General features: G+C 60.7%; 1 non-coding gene and 1 pseudogene across 1 annotated transcript in view; both read left to right on the top strand.

Moving 5' to 3' along the window:
* The first annotated feature begins 7,149 nt into the window (after positions 1 to 7,149).
* LOC132953296 (5.8S ribosomal RNA) lies at positions 7,150 to 7,308 on the top strand (annotated as a pseudogene).
* Positions 7,309 to 7,683: 375 nt separating this feature from the next.
* Positions 7,684 to 9,793, top strand: part of LOC132953302 (large subunit ribosomal RNA) — a 4,223-nt gene continuing 2,113 nt past the window's right edge. The window contains exon 1 of the ribosomal RNA XR_009665571.1: positions 7,684 to 9,793. This exon is cut by the window's right edge and continues 2,113 nt beyond it. This is a non-coding gene — a ribosomal RNA (large subunit ribosomal RNA).

The raw sequence follows: 9,793 nt of genomic DNA, 5'->3' as shown, positions 1-9,793 counted from the left end.
TCGATTGCCGATTTTTGTCTGGTCGGCGTTCGACGGGTGCGAGGTGGACTAACGTAAAGAATTATTACGTCCCGCGGACTCGGAGTGCCGTACGCGGAAATATTTTTCATCGACGGGCGAGGCGCGGAGTCGCCCTTGGTGCGCGGCGGCGTCCCCGTGACCGGATCCGTGGACACTGTGCCCTTCATCGATTGCCGATTTTTGTCTGGTCGGCGTTCGACGGGTGCGAGGTGGACTAACGTAAAGAATTATTACGTCCCCGCGGACTCGGAGTGCCGTACGCGGAAATATTTTTCATCGACGGGCGAGGCGCGGAGTCGCCCTTGGTGCGCGGCGGCGTCCCCGTGACCGGATCCGTGGACACTGTGCCCTTCATCGATTGCCGATTTTTGTCTGGTCGGCGTTCGACGGGTGCGAGGTGGACTAACGTAAAATATTAATACGGCAAGTGGATGTGGTTTACCGGTATTATTCGGTGCGGGCATTCGGCGAGCACGTCCCGCGGACTCGGAGTGCCGTACGCGGAAATATTTTTCCTCGACGGGCGAGGCGCGGAGTCGCCCTTGGTGCGCGGCGGCGTCCCCGTGACCGGATCCGTGGACACTGTGCCCTTCATCGATTGCCGATTTTTGTCTGGTCGGCGTTCGACGGGTGCGAGGTGGACTAACGTAAAGAATTATTACGTCCCGCGGACTCGGAGTGCCGTACGCGGAAATATTTTTTCATCGACGGGCGAGGCGCGGAGTCGCCCTTGGTGCGCGGCGGCGTCCCCGTGACCGGATCCGTGGACCACTGTGCCCTTCATCGATTGCCGATTTTTGTCTGGTCGGCGTTCGACGGGTGCGAGATGGACTAACGTAAAGAATTATTACGTCCCGCGGACTCGGAGTGCCGAACGCGGAAAAATTTTTCTTCGACGGGCGAGGCGCGGAGTCGCCCTTGGTGCGCGGCGGCGTCCCCGTGACCGGATCCGTGGACACTGTGCCCTTCATCGATTGCCGATTTTTGTCTGGTCGGCGTTCGACGGGTGCGAGGTGGACTAACGTAAAGAATTATTACGTCCCGCGGACTCGGAGTGCCGTACGCGGAAATATTTTTCCTCGACGGGCGAGGCGCGGAGTCGCCCTTGGTGCGCGGCGGCGTCCCCGTGACCGGATCCGTGGACACTGTGCCCTTCATCGATTGCCGATTTTTGTCTGGTCGGCGTTCGACGGGTGCGAGATGGACTAACGTAAAGAATTATTACGTCCCGCGGACTCGGAGTGCCGAACGCGGAAAAATTTTTCTTCGACGGGCGAGGCGCGGAGTCGCCCTTGGTGCGCGGCGGCGTCCCCCGTGACCGGATCCGTGGACACTGTGCCCTTCATCGATTGCCGATTTTTGTCTGGTCGGCGTTCGACGGGTGCGAGGTGGACTAACGTAAAGAATTATTACGTCCCCGCGGACTCGGAGTGCCGTACGCGGAAATATTTTTCCTCGACGGGCGAGGCGCGGAGTCGCCCTTGGTGCGCGGCGGCGTCCCCGTGACCGGATCCGTGGACACTGTGCCCTTCATCGATTGCCGATTTTTGTCTGGTCGGCGTTCGACGGGTGCGAGGTGGACTAACGTAAAGAATTATTACGTCCCGCGGACTCGGAGTGCCGTACGCGGAAATATTTTTCATCGACGGGCGAGGCGCGGAGTCGCCCTTGGTGCGCGGCGGCGTCCCCGTGACCGGATCCGTGGACACTGTGCCCTTCATCGATTGCCGATTTTTGTCTGGTCGGCGTTCGACGGGTGCGAGGTGGACTAACGTAAAATATTAATACGGCAAGTGGATGTGGTTTACCGGTATTATTCGGTGCGGGCATTCGGCGAGCACGTCCCGCGGACTCGGAGTGCCGTACGCGGAAATATTTTTCCTCGACGGGCGAGGCGCGGAGTCGCCCTTGGTGCGCGGCGGCGTCCCCGTGACCGGATCCGTGGACACTGTGCCCTTCATCGATTGCCGATTTTTGTCTGGTCGGCGTTCGACGGGTGCGAGGTGGACTAACGTAAAGAATTATTACGTCCCGCGGACTCGGAGTGCCGTACGCGGAAATATTTTTCATCGACGGGCGAGGCGCGGAGTCGCCCTTGGTGCGCGGCGGCGTCCCCGTGACCGGATCCGTGGACACTGTGCCCCTTCATCGATTGCCGATTTTTGTCTGGTCGGCGTTTCGACGGGTGCGAGATGGACTAACGTAAAGAATTATTACGTCCCGCGGACTCGGAGTGCCGAACGCGGAAAAATTTTTCTTCGACGGGCGAGGCGCGGAGTCGCCCTTGGTGCGCGGCGGCGTCCCCGTGACCGGATCCGTGGACACTGTGCCCTTCATCGATTGCCGATTTTTGTCTGGTCGGCGTTCGACGGGTGCGAGGTGGACTAACGTAAAGAATTATTACGTCCCGCGGACTCGGAGTGCCGTACGCGGAAATATTTTTCCTCGACGGGCGAGGCGCGGAGTCGCCCTTGGTGCGCGGCGGCGTCCCCGTGACCGTGTCCGAACCACCCGCGTGTGAAAATTCGATTTTTTTTTTTCACTCGACGTCCTCGGTTATTCGTCGGTGCCGGGGTGGTGCACATGACGGCAGCCCCGGCGATGTCCGTCGACACGATTTCGAATTCAACTTTTCGAACGTAGTTTTTCCGTGTGCAATAACTCGTTAACCGTTGGTTCGATCTCGACGTACCCGAGACGTGTTCACGTCGTACGTTCCGAGTACTATAGGACACCGGTGTCCCGCGACATTTAAATCGGTAATCCTTTATCCGCGGCCGTACCGCTACGCACGGAGATAGACCGATATTTGATTTTCGCTTAACCGCTACGCACTGTGATTGACTGTATTCCGACGGCGGGGTCTCGGTCAACCGTTTTCACGGTTTGCCGGTGACATCGACCGTACCGTTCATCACGGGCAGACCGCAGAGTCGTTGTCCAGGGATATCCCCCTTTGCCGAAAACCTTTACCGCGTAGAATTTCTGCGCTGACCGCGACGTTACAGGGGTGATTACCGTCGCCGAGCTGCGCGCCCCGCCGTACCGTCTCGTCGCACGGACCACCGTGTGTGAAAATTCGATTTTTTTTTTTCACTCGACGTCCTCGGTTATTCGTCGGTGCCGGGGTGGTGCACATGACGGCAGCCCCGGCGATGTCCGTCGACACGATTTCGAATTCAACTTTTCGAACGTAGTTTTTCCGTGTGCAATAACTCGTTAACCGTTGGTTCGATCTCGACGTACCCGAGACGTGTTCACGTCGTACGTTCCGAGTACTATAGGACACCGGTGTCCGCGACATTTAAATCGGTAATCCTTTATCCGCGGCCGTACCGCTACGCACGGATTTTGTGATTTTCGCCTAACCGCTACGCACGGTGATTGACGGATTTTCGATTCTCGGCTAACCGCTACGCACGGTGATGGCGAAGTTCCTTCGACTCGGGTGTACCACTACGCGTGAATACCCCCGTCGCACATTGTGAAACTCGAGATTTTGTAAATTTGTGAGCGACTCGGTCGTCGGCGTTCCGCCGGCGTCCGATCGCCAATCACGTACGACAGCAAAGCCACGGGCGACGCCGAAGCCGACGCGTCCATCGCCGCGCACCGGTCTGCCCCAGTCCTTCGGAATGGTCAGCAATCCAGTGCCCTTCGATGGTATCCGTCCAAGTTTCGGCGACCGACCCATCTCGCACGCCGAGTGGCAAAACTCAACCGGCGTCGCAGGCCCGCCTTCCGGTGGGCCTCCGACGCGCAAATCGTTTTTTTTCAAAAATCGATGACGACTCCCGTTACCCGTTCCGCAAGTTACGAGCTCTCGACGCCAAAACATTCCCGCCGCGGCCGGCCATCGTCGCCGTGCCCGGCGGTCGCCGGGGCGAAGCCCCGGGACGACGGACTTCGCGTCGCGTCCCGGCTTCCCCCCACGATCTCGGCTGGGGGCCGTTATAAACCTGGCGAGAGGCGCTAGCGCGGTAATTCTCCGTCCGCTGAAAACGGACGGCGTACGCGCTAACCCCCGACTCTCGTCAACGCACGGGTCACGTCGCGTCGGGCGAGCGCTCGCTCTCCGCGTGTGTTCGGTCTACCGCACGCGACCCGCCGCCGCAGTCGCCCCCGCGTTCTGCGGGTGCTCAGTGCGGCGCTCGCGTCGACCGAAGCGCGCGGTTTACGGGCGCCCCGTCCGCGCACAGTATCCCACTCGAACCGCGGTTCGGTCGTGCGCCGTGACCGTATACCGGTCACGGTCGTTTCGACCTTCCTCGGCGTCGGCTCGCCCACGGGCGGACCGGCGCTCGGACGCACGCGTCCCGAGACGAGTGTCCGCGTCGTCGTCGCCCCTTGGTCGGCGTCGCCGCGGGGATCCGTCACGGGACGCAGTTGTTGTAAAACCGAGATCCCTGGTTGATCCTGCCAGTAGTCATATGCTTGTCTCAAAGATTAAGCCATGCATGTCTCAGTGCAAGCCGCATTAAGGTGAAACCGCGAAAGGCTCATTAAATCAGTTGTGGTTCCTTAGATCGTACCCAAGTTACTTGGATAACTGTGGTAATTCTAGAGCTAATACATGCCGACAGAGTTCCGACCGTCGCGGCGCCCTCGGGCGTCGCTCGCGGGAGGAACGCTTTTATTAGATCAAAACCGGCCCGTCGCGGCGCGCTTCGTGCGCGTCCCGATCGCGGCCCGCGCAAAGACCTGGTGACTCTGAATAACTTCGAGCTGATCGCACGGTCTCCGTACCGGCGACGCATCTTTCAAATGTCTGCCTTATCAACTGTCGACGGTAGGTTCCATGCCTACCGTGGTGGTAACGGGTAACGGGGAATCAGGGTTCGATTCCGGAGAGGGAGCCTGAGAAACGGCTACCACATCCAAGGAAGGCAGCAGGCGCGCAAATTACCCACTCCCCGGAACGGGGAGGTAGTGACGAAAAATAACGATACGGGACTCATCCGAGGCCCCGTAATCGGAATGAGAACACTTTAAAAACCTTTAAACGAGGATCAATTGGAGGGCAAGTCTGGTGCCAGCAGCCGCGGTAATTCCAGCTCCAATAGCGTATATTAAAGTTGTTGCGGTTAAAAAGCTCGTAGTCGGATCTGTGTCTGGGCGGTGCCGGACCACCCTGGCGGTCCGTCGTGTCGCGGCCGGCCGTGTCGCGGGACCACGTGTCCCGTCGGCGCGGTCGTCGTCGCGCTCGTCAGCCGTCTCGGGGTGTTAGTTACCGGCACGTCGGCCGGACGTATTGTCGGCAGGCGGACACGTGTCTCGGGCTTCCGGCGCGCCGCGCGGCCACGCGTCGCGCGGCCGTCGGGGTTCGACGACGGCGGCCGCCTACTCCAATCTTGCTGCGCGGTGATCTTCACCGATTGCCGTCGGCGGGCCGACACGTTTACTTTGAACAAATTAGAGTGCTCAAAGCAGGCTCAAATCTGGCGGGGCGGCTTCACGGCCGTCTCGTCAAAAGGCCCTGAATACTGGTCGCATGGAATAATGGAACAAGACCTCGGTCCCGCGCATCTCCGCCCTTCGCGGGCGCGCGAAATCGCCCTCCGGGGCGTTTCCGTGCGCGGGCCGCCGGGCCGCGGGCGCCAGTCGCCCGCGCGTCCCGCCGGGCCGGTTTTCGGGACCGGAGGTAATGATCAACAGAGACGGGCGGGGGCATTCGTACCGAGACGTTAGAGGTGAAATTCTTGGATCGTCTCGAGACGAACTGACGCGAAAGCATTTGCCAAGTACGTTCTCGTATGATCAAGAACGAAAGTTAGAGGTTCGAAGGCGATCAGATACCGCCCCTAGTTCTAACTGTAAACGATGCCAGCTAGCGATCCGCCGCGGTTTCATTAACGACCCGGCGGGCAGCTTCCGGGAAACCGAAGCTTTTCGGTTCCGGGGGAAGTATGATTGCAAAGTTGAAACTTAAAGGAATTGACGGAAGGGCACCACCAGGAGTGGAGCCTGCGGCTTAATTTGACTCAACACGGGAAACCTCACCAGGCCCGGACACCGGAAAGATTGACAGATTGAGAGCTCTTTCTTGATTCGGTGGGTGGTGGTGCATGGCCGTTCTTAGTTGGTGGAGCGATCTGTCTGGTTAATTCCGATAACGAACGAGACTCTGTCCTGCTAACTAGGCGGGTAACCCCGGGTCGGCGTGTGCGCGGCGCGGGCGGTTTCGGCCGTTCGTGTTCGCGTACCCGTCGGCTCGCGCCGGTATCCCCGAACGCGTTCGCCCGTCGTCCACGGCGGTCGTCGAGCGCGGCCGCGCCATCCGCGTCCCGGCGTGCGGCGGGCGTGTGTCGGCCGGGGGGCAACCTCCGGTCGGGCGCGCGTCCGTCGTGCGTCGGGCTCCGTGGTGAAGCGCGCCGTGTTCGCGGCCGTCGCCGGCGGATCACGATACGTTACTAGGGCTACCGCCGGCTCCCAGGAGCTTAAACTCTTCTTAGAGGGACAGGCGGCGGACGAAAATAGCCGCACGAGACTGAGCGATAACAGGTCTGTGATGCCCTTAGATGTTCTGGGCCGCACGCGCGCTACACTGAAGGAATCAGCGTGTGTTAACATTCCTGGGCCGACAGGCTTCCGGGGTAACCCGCTGAACCTCCTTCGTGCTTAGGGATCGTGGCTTGCAATTTTTCCACGTGAACGAGGAATTCCCAGTAAGCGCGAGTCATCAGCTCGCGTTGATTACGTCCCTCGCCCTTTGTACACACCGCCCGTCGCTACTACCGATTGAACGGTCGCATTGAGGTCTTCGGAGTGGACGCGCGTTATTCGGCCCCCTCGGGGGCTGGGTCGTCGCGCGATCGCGAAGATGACCGAAATCGGCCCGTTTAGAGGAAGTAAAAAGTCGTAACAAGGTTTCCGTAGGTGAACCTGCGGAAGGATCATTAGAGACGGGCCCGCGGTACCGGCAGCACTTGCCGGTCTCGCGCGCGCCTAATCCGACCCCCGTGGCCGCGTGCGCTCGCGACTAGCTCGCCGACCGCCCGCGCGCCGCGACCCCCCGACCGAGCGTCGACCGAAAGATGGTTAACGTCGAAAGACCATACGGGCCCCCGCCGTGCGTCCGCGCACGGCGCGTGGCCGGTAGAAGTTTCGTCGACAAAAAAAAAACACCCGACCCCCGAACAGCGGATCACTTGGCTCGTGGATCGATGAAGACCCGCAGCTATCTGCGCGTCGTCGTGTAATCCGCAGGTTATACGAACATCGACCAGTCGAACGCACATTGCGGCCTCGGTGACCCGCGGGTCCCGGGCCACGCCTGTCTGAGGGTCGTATACCGGATACTCGGCCAGACCGATGCGCCGCCGGCAGGCGTCCGACGGCGGGCGGCAGTCCTCCCGGGGACTGTCCGCCCGCCCGTCGGCCGCTCCGGTGGTGCGAGATTGGCGGTTCGACCGTGGAAAACCGCGCTCGCGCGGCCGCCTCCGGTCGTCCGCCCAAGTTGTGACGGCAAAACAGTCACGGGTTCTCGCGTCGTCAAACGGCACGTCCCCCGTCCGCCCCGCCGCGCGAGAGCGCGGCCGGGTCGGCTGAGAGTCCACGGACCTCTCCGGCTTCCGAGACGCGGACGCGGACGGTCACCGTACGGGCGGAGCGCGGACCGCAGGGCTGCCGTGTAATTTAAAAAAAAAAAAAACCGATACGTTCCGACCTCAGATCAGGCGGGACTACCCGCCGGATTTAAGCATATTAATAAGCGGAGGAAAAGAAAACAACCGTGATTCCCTTAGTAGCGGCGAGCGAACAGTGAATCCCGCCGCGCACTTTTGTGTCGCGGCACCTATGGGAGTTGTGGCGTACGGGCCGGCCTCGTTGCCGGGGCCGCACGTGAGACGGTCCAGTCTCCCTTGAACGGGGGCCATGGCCCGCAGATGGTGCCAGGCCAGTAGAGGCCGTCACAGCGTTCCGGGATCGGACCGCGCCTTCGAGTCGGGTTGCTTGAGAGTGCAGCCCGAAGTTGGTGGTAAAACTCCATCTAAGGCTAAATACGGCCACGAGACCGATAGTTTACAAGTACCGTGAGGGAAAGTTGAAAAGAACTTTGAAGAGAGAGTTCATAAGAACGTGAAACTGTTCGGGTGTAAAACGGACAGAGCCCGCGAGTCCCCGCCGGGCGAATTCACGGGTCCGGTCTAACCGCCGGCCGGATCTTTCGCTCGGTTAGCGGACGTCGCGACCCGTTGGGCGCCGGCCGAAGGGCTTGGGTGGCGTTCGTCGCGGCGGTTGCGTTTCGGCGTGACCGTTCGCGCCGAACCCTGGTGCTCCTGGTCGGCTCGCGCCGACGGCAAGAACCGTCGACGCGGCCCCGTCGCAGGCGGGGTCCCGTCGGTCGGCGACGATTTCGGGCTACTTTCCGACCCGTCTTGAAACACGGACCAAGGAGTCTAACGTGTGCGCGAGTCAACGGTTGATCTTACGAAAAACCACGTTTGGGCGCAATGAAAGTGAACCGTTTACGGTGCGGACGATGGCCTAGCGACCGAACCCACCGGCGTTCAAAGTCGCGCTGGTCCCGCAGTCCGGGGGCGTCTTCGCCAGGTCGGCTTCGGCCGTCCGAGGGGCGCACCCTTAGCGCACACGTTGGTACCCGAAAGATGGTGAACTATGCCTGGCCAGGATGAAGTCAAGGGGAAACCCTGATGGAGGTCCGCAGCGATTCTGACGTGCAAATCGATCGTCTGAGCTGGGTATAGGGGCGAAAGACTAATCGAACCATCTAGTAGCTGGTTCCATCCGAAGTTTCCCTCAGGATAGCTGGCGCCGATGTGTCCCGCCCGTTCGCGGGCGTACGGACGCCGGTGGGACTTCCGCGCTGTACGGCGCGGTAACAACACGCTCGTAACACGGAGGATGTCTCATACGGTAAAGCGAATGATTAGAGGACATTGGGGCCGAAACGACCTCAACCTATTCTCAAACTATCAATGGGTGAGATCGCCGGCTTTACCTGGTACACCGCGTGAACCGCGTGCGAAGCCGGCGACGGAACCCCTAGGCGCTTAGTGGGCCATTTTTGGTAAGCAGAACTGGCGCTGCGGGATGAACCGAACGCCGAGTTAAGGCGCCGAAATCGACGCGTATTCAGAGACCATGAAAGGCGTTGGTTGCTGATGACAGCAGGACGGTGGCCATGGAAGTCGGAATCCGCTAAGGAGTGTGTAACAACTCACCTGCCGAAGCAACTAGCTCTGAAAATGGATGGCGCTGGAGCGTCGTGCCTATACTCGGCCGTCGACGGCATAGTGGGGCCGGTCGTCGCTCGCGGCGGTCGGTCCCGGCAAGCCTCGACGAGTAGGATGGCGCGGCGGTGTGCGTCGAAGGGCAGGTCGCGAGACCGCCTGGAGCCGCCGTCGGTGCAGATCTTGGTGGTAGTAGCAAATACTCGAGAGGGGCCCTCGGGGGCTGCCGTGGAGAAGGGTTTCTTGTGAACAGCCGTTGTCCAAGAGTCAGTCGATCCTAAGCCCGGGGAGAGATCCTCGTACCACGGGCGAAGGCGTTTTCGAATCGCCCTTGGGGCGAGAGGGAATCCGGTTCGTATTCCGGAACCCGACGCGGAACCGCTCCCTAGTGTTCGGGGCTCTTTTGTCTCGTCTGGGTAACCAGAATGAACTCGAAGAAGCCGCCGGGGGATCTGGGTAGAGTTCTCTTTTCTCTGTGAGCGTTGTACGTCCCTGGAATCCTCTAGCCGGGCGATAGGGACGCGAGCGCGAAGAGCACCGCTCGTTGCGGCGGTGTCCCGTGATCCCCACGCGGACCT

This window comes from Metopolophium dirhodum, unplaced genomic scaffold (genome assembly GCF_019925205.1).
Source record: "Metopolophium dirhodum isolate CAU unplaced genomic scaffold, ASM1992520v1 scaffold10, whole genome shotgun sequence".
NCBI classification, from domain to species: Eukaryota; Metazoa; Arthropoda; class Insecta; order Hemiptera; family Aphididae; genus Metopolophium; species Metopolophium dirhodum.
This window is presented reverse-complemented; position numbering and strand designations above follow the sequence as displayed.